The following is a 12398-nucleotide window of genomic DNA, read 5'->3' as shown; positions in this document are numbered from 1 at the left end:
TGGATTCTCTTTCTCCCTCTCTCTGCCCCTCCCCTACTGCATGCATGCGTGCTCTCTCTCTCTTTCAAAATAAATAAATAAACTTAAGAAAATAATAAAAATAAATATTTCTAAGTGAGATTTTCCATTTAAAATGGAACTTGGTTAGTACTTCCCTTTCCCACCCACCTCCATATTGTTGATAATACAATGATGAAAACAAACACACAAAGACTAAGGTAGACAGAAACTTATTCTCCAAATCTGAGAGGGCACTCAATGAATGATAAGACAAGTAAAGTAAAAAAAACCTTCTCAGGTTCATCTCAGGAAACACAGAGTTACTGAAAACAAACAAGAAGTTCCTTCAAACTTCCCCCATCATCCGATCCTTGAAAAACCTATAGTCACATGAGAATAGTGAGGGTTGCTTTTGGGGGTGGCCACAATTTCAGCATCAACCCTACAGGATACCATCTTCCTACTTAATTCATGCCTGGAGTCTCAAAGAAAACAGCCTTGTAAATCTCAAGGGAGAGTAAAGCAAAGTGAGATATGATTTACACCCACCAGATTATGGGAAAAAGCTTGACAGTACTAGTTACTGGGGGAGGATATGACCTCACCAATAACTTTCACACCTCGAAGGTTAATAGTGAATTCTCTGTCATCATCCAGACTTACCAATAGCTCTTGAATGTTTCCTCCTCTTGGAAAGACTTTCTTCATCTGACTTCTAGGAAACCACACATCCAGGTTTCCCCTGCTGGAGGCTGCTTCTCAGTCTTCTTTTCTGACTCATCTCCCCTGACTTATTACCACTGACATGCCCCAGGGTCCACTCCTTGGACCTTTTTCCCTCACTCTCCACACTGAGTTGATCTCTTTGGTCTCAATTTAGAGTTAACACCGTCTAGCTGCTAATAGCTCCCAAGTTTATATCCACACCCAAACTTATCCCTAGACCCTCCAGCTTGGATTTCCAATGGCCAACTCAGCATCTCTACCTGGATATCTAAGAGTAGTCTCCAAATTCTAAAGTCCAAAACGGACATGCCAATCATTGCCCAGACTGTGCTACCCTCCCTTTCTCAGTAAATGGCAACTCCATCTTCTGGTGACTTGGGCCAGAGACCTCAGACTCAATTTGGACTTCTTATAACAGATCATGTTGGCTCTCCTTCCCACAATATTCCAGATCTGATTTCTTCTCTCCACCTTCATTGAGACCACCCAGGTCCAAGCTGCCATCTTCTCTTGCTTGGAACATAGCCACAACCTATGATTTAGCCTCCTTCCTTCTACCCTGGTCTCCCTACAACCTGTCAGCCACACACTCCTTGAGTGGTCCTCCTAAAACGGAAGTCAGATCATGGCACTGTTTTGCTCAAAGCCCACCATGCGTGTCATTTTTCACTCAAAGCAAAAGTCAAGGTCTTTATAATCACTTACAAGGTCACTGCAACTGGCTCTCTTACCTCTTTAACCTTACCTCCTACTTCTCCCCCTTACTCACTCACTTATCACATGGGTGTCTCTGCTGTACTTTGAAGCCTCCAGGTACTCCTATCCTAGGATCTTTACTCTTGCAGGCCCCCAGATACCCATGTGGCACACTATCTCACCTCCTTCAAGTCTTTGCTCAGTATCACCTTCTCAATGGGGCCCTGACCACCCTACCTCACCTCCTCACTCCCCCTACTCTGCCTTGTTTCTCTTTACAGCATTTCTCACTTTCAAATGTAATATGTAATGTCTTTATTTATCATGTTGATTGTCTCTCTCCCCCACTCACATTGTCAGGAAGAATTTCAGTCAGGACTGGAACACAGGCACGGAAAAGGAAGACAAAGCAGAAGCCAGGATTTCAGCTGTAAGACCAGCCCTGTGAAGTCCCCACAGCTACCACCACTGAGTCCCGAATGTGCCATTTGTGCAGTTGGCAATAGGCCTTGGCCACTGCTGCTGGCCCTACTCAGCCTGGAAACTCAGTATGGCCACCATCAATGGCCAGAAGTAGATTTTTTAAGGTTCTTCCTTCTTTTTTTTTTTTAATTTTTTTTAATGTTTATTTATTTTTGAGACAGAGAGAGACAGAGCATGAATGGGGGAGGGGCAGAGAGAGAGGGAGACACAGAATCGGAAGCAGGCTCCAGGCTCTGAGCCATCAGCCCAGAGCCTGACGCGGGGCTCGAACTCACGAACCGTGAGATCATGACCTGAGCTGAAGTCGGATGCTCAACCGACTGAGCCACCCAGGCGCCCCAGGTTCTTCCTTCTTTACCTCAATAGACCCTATCCAAGGCAGCTCTGTTGACTTGGCTGAATCTAGGCCCTAGCAGCAAGGGAGGTCAGGAAAGCAAGCATTAGCACACTCAATGCCAAACATGGAAAGGGGGTTCAGACACTGAGCAGCCAAGAAAAATGTCTACCACATGGGGGTATACCAGGCCATGAAGGAAGCCCAAAGGTTTCCAGAAAGTTGGAATTGTACAATCTTCTCTTATCATAATCTAATAAACCATAGCTGTCTGGTTGAACAGACCAAATTCAAGAGTATGGAATTGTTTTCTGAAAAGAAGTTGATTCTTTCTCCCTGCTGTCCCTTCAAATTGGTTCTGTATAGATTATTTCTTCTCCAATCCTTGGATGAAATCTCTGGTGTTCCCACACCGTTTCCAGTCATCCTTGGATAAAACAAACAAGCCAAGAAAAGCCTCACCTTTAGTCACAAAAAATGTCTTATCTTTTTCAGTAAGGAAAATGTGCCCTATCTTCAGTTAAAGCTTCTCCCCTTCCTTGCTCTGGCCAGTCAGGGCTGGGACACCTCTGGTAGGGGAGGTGGCATAGAGCACCTCTGTCATATTTCCCCTCCTCCAGCCTCCCCCACCCCCAGCCTCTCGGCCCAGGGCTACTGACCCCTTCAGGTGGGTCCCGGAGGCAGCCAGTGTCAGGGGCAATTGCACAATCTGATGTGGCTGGTGCTGCTAGGGTCAGTGTTGGTGTTCCCTGGCACTTTTGTGGGTTTCACAGAAATCTCCCCACCTGGGACCCTGCAGTTATAATCTGCAGGACAGATAAAACTTGTCTCTGTCTGGTAACTTAGATCTCCAACTAATTCCAACTGACCCCAACCCCGATCCCTGGGCTGTCTAGAGGTCCCTTTCCCTCACATTATCTTTGTTGGGTTCATCAACCCTCCAAGTGGACTTCTGGGGCAAAGTCCTTATCAAGATGGCCCAGGTCCAGCCTCCCCGTGTGACCCACTGTAGGTCCATGAGAAAATGTATTCATCTTTGATCCCTTGGCAGAAGTGTGACTCATTCTCTATGCAGTCTTCTGTCTTTCTGCCCCCTCAAGTGGATGGCCTTGGCCTCAGGCCTTTGAATTTTCCAGTAGTCAGTCATTCCTAGACCAATGTTCCCAGACTCTACGAGACACATATGGAGATGAGAGGGAAGCATTCCCAGCCTCTCCCAGGTGAGGGAAGGGTAAAGGCCTCCAACAACTTTCTCAGAGAAATGTTCTCCGACAGACTCTTCACTGTCAACCCTTTTATAAACTTGAGGTGGATACGGGGTTAAGATGGTAAAACTCGGTTTCCAGATTCTTCCTTAGCAAGACCTATAGAGATGGTCTGGCTTTTCACTTCAGAATGTGGGGTTTAATTCCCAGGTTTGGGGGCTTCAGCCAAATTGATAGGGAGTCCCTATTACTATTTATTTATTTATTTATTTATTTATTTATTTATTTATTTATGAGAGAAGAAGAGAGAAAGAGAATCTTAAGCAGGCTCCATGCCCAGTGTGGAGCCCAGTGCAGGGCTCGATCCCAAGACCATGAGATCATGACCTGAGCCGAAATCAAGGGTCTGACATTCAACTAACTGAGCCACCCAGGCACCCCACAAAGGATTTAATAATTTCAAATTAAAAATTTTGAATAGAAAAAAAATTAGAAATAAGGTATATTCCATATAAGGAAAGAAGAAAAATGAAAATATATATTAAAAATTACAGTTAATTATGTTGTCCTCAGAGAAAATTTAATTATATATTTTAAAAAGAAACAATAAAAATTAGCCATCTAAGCATTTAACTCAAGAAGTCAGGGGAAAAAAGCAGCAAAATAAACGTGAAAAATAAGAAGAAGAAAGCAATAAAGATTAAAATAAAACTGAACACATTCAGGAACAAGAACCCAATAGAGGGATTAATAAAACCAAGAGCGGTTTCTTCCAAAAGTCCAGTAAATTATACATACTTCAGGAAAAAGTAATCAAGATAAAAAAGGGAAAACAGAAAATGTGGCATTAAAGTTTGGAAGGGTGACAGAACCAGATACTTACGAGATTTTGCAGTTGTAAGAGGACATTATGCTATGCTATGTATGTGTGATATGTATTTATCTATGCTAAATATCTTTAAAACTGGGAGAAATTGATAATTTTGTAAGAAAATATAAGTTCACAAAGTTAACAGAAGAAAGAAAATAAAAAACTATGGAAAGAGACAACACAATTATTAAGGAACCATTACCAAATAAGGTCAAGAGCTCACACTGTTTTATGAGCAAATTTCTTTAAACCTTTGAGAAACAAATAATTCCCATGCTATTTAAACAGTTCCAGACCAAAGATAAATATGGAAATCTTCCCAACCCTTTGTACAAACCCAGCATATCCCTGAGTCCCAAGCCTAATGGAAGTGTCACAATACAGCATGCTTGCCCACAGATTTTTTAAAATCCTAAATAAGGCAATGGCAAATAAAATTCAGAAGTATATTAAAATGATAATGGGGCACCTGGGTGGCTCAGTCAGTTAGGCGTCCTACTTCGGCTCAGGTCATGATCTCGTGGTTTGTGAGTTTGAGCCCCTCGTTGGGCTCTGTGCTGACAGCTCAGAGCCTGGAGCCTGTTTCAGGTTCTGTGTCTCCCTCTCTCTCTCTGCCCCTCCCCTGCTCACACTCTGTCTCTCTCTCCTTCAAAAATAAATGAACATTAAAAAAAATGATAATACACCTTATCAAATAAGGTTTATTTCAAGAAGTTAAGAATGGTTTGATATAAATCTATTTATATGATTCCTCACATTAATAGGCCAAATGAGACATATCGTATGATTATCTTAAAATGAAACAACAACAACAACAACAACAAAAACACAATCCAACCTTAATTCCAAATTCTGAATAAACTTGGAATAGAAAGACATTGCCTTAACTGAGTATCTCCTAACAAAAGCCAGTAACACACCCAAAGTGAAAGACACATCCCCGTTGTGGGCAGGAACAAGACGTGAATGCCTGTGATTACCACTCTCATTTGACAGAGAATAGCTGAGTGATTCTTAAACAAAGGGTATGAATAGCACAAAAAAGGAATCAAAGATAATATTTGCACGTGATATAATTTTCGAGCTTGAAAATCCAAAGGCATCAACTAGAATATTCAGTAAGGTGATCAGTTACAAAATAAAAAAACAAGAATCAGTCACTCAATACATTAGCAATAAAATGGGAGAAAACCCAGAGGATAAAAAGAGTCTATTCACAATAGTAGCGAAAATATAAATGACCCAGAAATTAATGTAACAAGAAATTTATGTGACAAAGACGACAATGCTTTACTGAGACATGTGAAGACAACCTGAATAAATGGAAGGGTAAATCTACAGCCCTTTGGGGCGCCTGGGTGTCTCAGTCGGTAAAAGCGGCCGACTTCAGCTCAGGTCATGATCTCGCAGTCCGTGAGTTCGAGCCCCGCGTCGGGCTCTGTGCTGACAGCTCAGAGCCTGGAGCCTGTTTCAGATTCTGTGTCTCCCTCTCTCTGACCCTCCCCCGTTCATGCTCTGTCTCTGTGTCAAAAATAAATAAACGTTAAAAAAAAAAATTAAAAAAAAAAATCTACAGCCCTTTGTCTATGGCCACACAGGCTGAACATTCACAACTCCAATGTTAATGGTGCCCTGTGGGGTTATGTAGTTTGGTGGCCTTGGACATCTCATGTTCCTGAGTGGAAAGATTCAGTAATGTGAAGTTATCAGTTTTCCCCAAATGGATTTGTTAATTTAATAAGTTAAAATCCAGCAGGACATTTGAAAACTTGGCAAAATGATTTTGAAGTTCATAAAAGTGCAAGGATAGTTACGAATGTTTTGAAAAGAAATAGTAAATGAGGAGACTTTTACTACCAGGCATTAAAACATATTCCAAAGTCACAATAAAGAAAACAGGGAGGCACTGGTAAAGAAATTTGATACATTCACCTCAATGGAACGCAGTAGAGAGTGTACAAACATGCCAATCTTAGGTGACAATTTAGTATATGATAAAGGTAACCATTTAAACACATATGTTGGGAGTTGGAGAAAATGGATCACACTAAAGTGGTGTGAGGACTACCAGCTAACCATTTGGAAAAATAGAAACTTTTTTTGTAATAACAGAGACCAAAATAAATTTCATCGGTAGACTAAATCTAAATGGAAAACATGAAATGACAAGAAAATATAGGTGGGCATTTACATTTTCCTAGCAGTAGTTTAGGACTCTTATTTAAGACAATATCTTTATTAGTTTAACGATGAATAAATCATCAATTATTTTTGTGGTGTGTTAGGAAAAAACATACAGAACTCCTAAATATTCCTAATTTATAGTTTTCTATACAAATAGAGCAAAAGTCCTGTTGAAGCTCTCATGAAAGAGCAGGTTATAAAGAGAAATGTAATTTTATTTTATTTATTTATAAATGTTTATTTATTTATTTTCAGAAAGAAAGTGAGGGAGAGAGGGTCAGAGAGAGAGGGGGAGAGAATCTTAAGCAGGCTCCACGCTGTAAGCACAGAGCCCAACATGGGGCTCAGTCCCATGAACCATGAGATCATGACCTGAGCCAAAATCAAGAGTCAGACACTTAACAGACTGAGCCACCCAGGTCCCCAGTGTAACTTTATTTTAGAGAACCATACAGAACTTTTAAAATATCAGCTTCACTGAGGAATAATTTACACATGATCAAATTTAGCAATTTTATTTGTATGAGTTTTTAATTGGAATTTTTATTGAGATAATTGTACATTCACATGTAGTTGTAACAAACATTACAGAGAGATCCCATGTAAACTTTACCCAGCTCCCCCCAATGATAACACTGCATACAGTATCACAACCTAGATATATACATTGATAACATCCACTGATCTTACTCATATCTCCCGTTTTAGTTGTACTCATTTGTAGGTGTGTATTTAGTTCTATATAATGTTATCCCATGAGTAGGGTGGTGTATCCACCACCACAGTCAAGATACCGAACAGTTACATCACCACAAAGACCCCCCCATGGTGCTCTTATATAACTACACCCTATCTCCCCCCACACATACAATTTAATAAGTTTTGACAAACACATGCAGTTGTGCGATCATCTCCACAATTAGAACAGAAAACATTTCCATCACCCCAAAATGTTCTCCCTTGACTTTTTTCAGTCAATTCCTTCCCCTCATACCTCACCCTAGTCAAACATTGATCTGTTTTCTATTCCTGTAGTTTTACCTTTTCTAGAATTTCATAGAAATTCAATCAGCATAAGGTTTTTGAGAGCTATCCATGTTGTTGAAAATATCAGTAGTTCATTCCTTTTATTGCTGCATAGTATCCCATCGTATGGATACGTCACATTTTGTTTATCCCTTCATCCGTCTATAGACATTTGGATTGTTTCCAGTTCTTTATTATTATGAACAAAGCTGTGAATATTCAAGTCTTCATCTGAGTGTTTTCATTTCTCCTGGGTGAATACCTAAGAGTGGGATTGCCAGATCATATGGCAAGCATATGTTTTATTTTGGATAGTTGCTAAAGTTTTAGTTTCTCTTCTTCAAAGTTCAATCTGGTATTAATACCATCACATGTGTTTTTTTCATTTCAGATACTATATTTCACATTTCCAGAAATTCCACTTGCGTCTAAAATTTTTTAAACTTCCATTTCTTTCCTCATCATGGTCACATTTTCCTCTACCTTCTGAACCTTGTGGATTGTGATAGCTATTTAATGTTCTTTGCTAAATATACCATTCTCTATCATTTCTCGGTTTGTTTCTAGTGATTAGTTTTCCATCTGGTGATGAGTCACATTTTCCTACTTCTTTGCCTATTTGGTAATTTTTTATTGGATGTTGGACATTATAAATTTTACATTGTTGATTGCTGGATTTTGTTGTATTCCTTTAAATACCATTGGATTTTGTTCTGGAGCACACATCGGTTAGATCCTTTTGAGATTTACAGAGCACCCCCTGATCTAGGGTTAATTTTGCTTCACTGTTAAATCATTACCTTTCTGAAGACCCTATTCAATGCCTCATGTTTTAAGGATGTCTATCCACTCTGGCTGGTGGGAACATGAAGAACGCCCAGCCCCATATGAGCTCCAGGAAGTATTCTGGAACCATTCCCTTGCCTGGAAACAGCCATCTTTGCTTAGGACTTTAAAGCATAACATGAAAGGCAGAAACTGTTAAGGAAAAGAGTTATAGATCTGATAACATAAAAATTTGAAGCCTCTCTCTTTGGTTTCCTCTTGAATTCACTTCAATTCAGCTGTGTTTCTCATTAATTTGAATGCCAGTTGGTAGAGGGAGAATATCGATGGGCTCTGGGTCTGGAGCCAGCCCTGCCACTCACCATGCAACCAGAGGGGAAATTCTCCTTCCTGGGCTTCAGTCTTCTGATCTGGAGAAAGGAGGGGTGCTCCCTGAGGCACTTTCAGCCTCAATACAATGCCCTCTAGGCAGGCAGTACCAGTTTTCTTGCTCACCTCTCTGCCTCCAGCTCAGGGACTCCAGCTCCACCTCAAAGCAGCCTTCTTATTCCTATTTCCCTTTTTAAATATAATTTAGTTTTTATTTGATTTATGGACTTGGTCCCAGTCACTGAACTTCATTTGGCTTAGACGGCTTATTGATTTTCAATAACGGTGGAGCAGAAGAATAAAGAGATGACAGCAGCACTTGGCTGCAGACCCAGGGCTGGCCGAGAGAGGCAGGAATTAATCATCTCCAGGGTGATCACTCAGGCTGTCCCTGGCAGGACAGCGACCTAGGAAGCTCGGCCAGCCTAGGACAGCCCAGCAAGCCACACAGTGATTGTCTGCCTCTGATAACATGAGCTCACCAGACTTCTCTGCCTGAGTTCTAATTCTAGCACCACCTGATGTAAATCAGTTACACATCCAGCGTCCTCATCTCCACTGAGCGGACGCTGAAAGGGTTCCTGAGGCTAGCTAGAGAAAGGCTGTACCATTTGGATCAACAGGGAGGAGAAGATGATTATGTACAAACGTGCCAACATGAAACAAATGGATGGAAAGATAAATAGATTATGAAAGGTGAGGGGATGCAGATGTGCTGGGTATGCTTGTTGATTTTGGCGTGGCTTCTCTTGGCTGCCTGCAGCAGCTGAAAACAGCAAGTCTGATCTATTTCTACCTCCCTAAAGAAATGAAAAAAAAAAAAAAAAAGCTTTCTTTTGTCTCTGTCTCTGGTCCTTTGCATAGGCTGTTTTCTGCACCATGTTCCAGCCCTCTCTTTGTGTGGCCAACTCCTGCTTCTTCTCCCTCATGTCTCAGCTTAGTTGCTACCTCCTCCAGGAAGTCTTTCCTGATTCCCCCCACCCCTAGTTACCCCCACCCCTATGCTACCCAGCTTCTGTGTTGACCCTGCTAGGACATTCACCACACTGTACTACAACAGTTATTTGGACAATGTCAGAGTTCATTGTTATAGCAATAGCAATGGCCTGTTTTCTTGATCTCCTACTTAATTCCCAGCTCCATGAGGGCAGTTACTGTGCCTATTTATTCATCCAATGTCCTGGTATATAAGGGATAATAAATATTCGCTGAATGGATGAAAGCTAAAAAGAATGATTTTCAAAGTTACACAGTGATTCACAGAATACTTATTGACAATTAATTACATATTAACATTGTGGGTAGGTGTTGAAGTCTATTAATACTTTTATTTAATCCTCTCTACAACTCTTTATTTTTGTAATGTTTATTTATGTGTTTTGAGAGAGAGAGAAGGGGACAGTGGCAGAGAAAGAAGGAGAGAGAGAATCCCAAGCAGGCTCCATGCTGTCAGCACAGAACCTGATGAGGGGCTCAATCTAACAAATTGTGAGATCATGACCTGAGTGGAAATCAAGAGATGCCCAACCAACTGAGCCATCCAGGTGCCCCTCTACAACTCTTTAACTGTATGCATAATAAAACACTCAGATGGCTAAAATTAACAACTCAGGATACTACAGAGGCTGGCAAGGATGTGGAAAAACGGGAACCCTCTTGCACTGTTGGTGGGAATGCAAACTGGTGCAGCCGCTCTGGAAAACAGTATGGAGGTTCCTCAAAAAATTAAAAATAGATCTACCCTATTACCCAGCAATAGCACTGCTAGGAATTTACCCAAGGGATACAGGAGTGCTGATGCATAGGGGCACTTGTACCCCAATGTTTATAGCAGCACTTTCAACAATCGCCAATTATGGAAAGAGCCTAAATGTCCATCAACTGATGAATGGATAAAGATGTGGTTTATATATACAATGGAATACTACTTGGCAAAGAGAAAGAATGAAATCATGCCATTTGCAGCAACGTGGATGGAACTGGAAGGTATTATGCTGAGTGAAATAAGTCAGTCAGAGAAAGACAGGTATCATATGTTTTCAATCACATATGGATTTTGAGAAACTTAACAGAAGACCATGGGGGAAGATAAGGGGAAAAAAATAGTTACAAACAGAGAGGGAGGGAGGCAAAGCATAAGACTCCTAAATACAGAGAACAAACTGAGGGTTGATGGGGGGATGGGGGAGAGGGGAAAATGGGTGATGGGCATTGAGGAGGGCACTTGTTGGGATGAGCACTGGCTGTTGTATGTAAGCGATGAACCGTGGGAATCTACCCTCAAAACCAAGAGCACACTTTACACACTGTATGTTAGCCAATTTGACAATAAATTATATGAAAAAAATAAAAATAAAAAAAATAATAAAACACTCAGAGAGGTAAGGTGACCAGCCCAAGGTCACACAGCCAGAATCTGGCTAGGCCAGTTTAGAACCTGGGTCTCTTGATTCCTAATTCCAGTTCTGCCCCTTTCCTACTAAGGGAACTCAACTGGTCCCTTCTCTTCCAAGGACCCCATAGTATGCTCCTCTGTGTGATGAGTGGATTGAACCGGACCAGTAGTTCTTAACCTTTGAGAACTGATGAAAGCTATGAATTGTAACCCCAGGGAAGGCACATATGCCCTGAAAAAATTACACGCAATTTCATGGGTTCATAGACCCCCATAAAACCTAGCTTCATCTTCAGATTAAGAACCCGGAGCTCACCGATCACGAAGACCTTGCCAGCCCTCTCAGCCTGCACAGCCTATGGTTCACCCACTGACATTGGTTTTATGAAGTGGCAAAATTCTTTCATTCGTTTTTCAATGAAAAACCCCACCTCTCCTCCCAAGTCGGCTGGCAGCAGTTCCTCCCTGCCGTGAGACCCCATTAGCCCCCAAACCCCAGGGCCCTGCCAGACTGCAGCTGTCACACTGAGTTCTGGTCCTGATTTATTCTCCATGGTGTCTCTCTGGATGAGAAGTTGTGCATAACAGTAGGACTCAGCCCCCGGTAGAAGAAATGGCCAAGTTCAACCCTTAACAAATAAAACCACTGCCGTTCAGTAATTCCCATGGTTCATGAAAAATGTGATTTCCTTGCTGCAGCAAATGTAGAGGGCGGGAGATGTAAAGACGCTCCCACTTCGGTCTAAGGAAGGAACCAGAACCGTAACAGTATAAATCAGTGAGATAGATAACCTTCTCCTCTATTCATTATCTGGGCAGGCCAGAGCTAATGTGTTTGTTTTTTAAATCCCCTGTTATCAGCCCTTCCCCCTCAAGGATGGCTGTACTATCTTTGTCTGAAATCCACCAGGAACACTACAGCAGAGAAACAACTTTCAGTTTCTGAAGATTATACCAATTCTCCAGGATCTCACATGCCAAGCCAAGAATTTTGCCTACAGGCCAGTGAGTCTGTAGGGGCATCCAGGGTGGGGCAGACCCCTGCTGAAGGCGCTGGTGAGGGTAATGGCACCAGTCTTTCGTGTTAGAAACATCATTTTGGGTGTGCATGGGGATCCTTTGGAGGGGCTGGTACAGATGAGGGGTTGTGGGGAGAAGCCTGGTGCAGTCAGGAGAGAGGTCTCCTGTTATTCCTTTTCCTCCTCTTCTTCCCACAATGGGGATGACACAATGTCCATTAAAACTATATGCAGATAGGATGGTCTGCCACCCTGAAGAGGGAGTGTCCAGGAGATGTAAGTGGAAGCTGTTGGGTGGGGCTTA

General features: G+C 41.8%; 1 protein-coding gene across 1 annotated transcript in view; it reads right to left on the bottom strand.

The window, feature by feature from the left end:
* ALDH1B1 (aldehyde dehydrogenase 1 family member B1) overlaps positions 1–12398 on the bottom strand; it is a 240518-nt gene that overhangs the window by 67450 nt on the left and 160670 nt on the right. The gene's annotated exons all lie outside the window — the stretch shown is intronic.

The sequence above is a fragment of the Panthera leo genome, chromosome D4 (genome assembly GCF_018350215.1).
Source record: "Panthera leo isolate Ple1 chromosome D4, P.leo_Ple1_pat1.1, whole genome shotgun sequence".
Lineage (NCBI taxonomy): Eukaryota > Metazoa > Chordata > Mammalia > Carnivora > Felidae > Panthera > Panthera leo.
The sequence above is the reverse complement of the archived record's forward strand: the minus strand, read 5'-3'. Positions and strand labels throughout refer to the sequence as shown.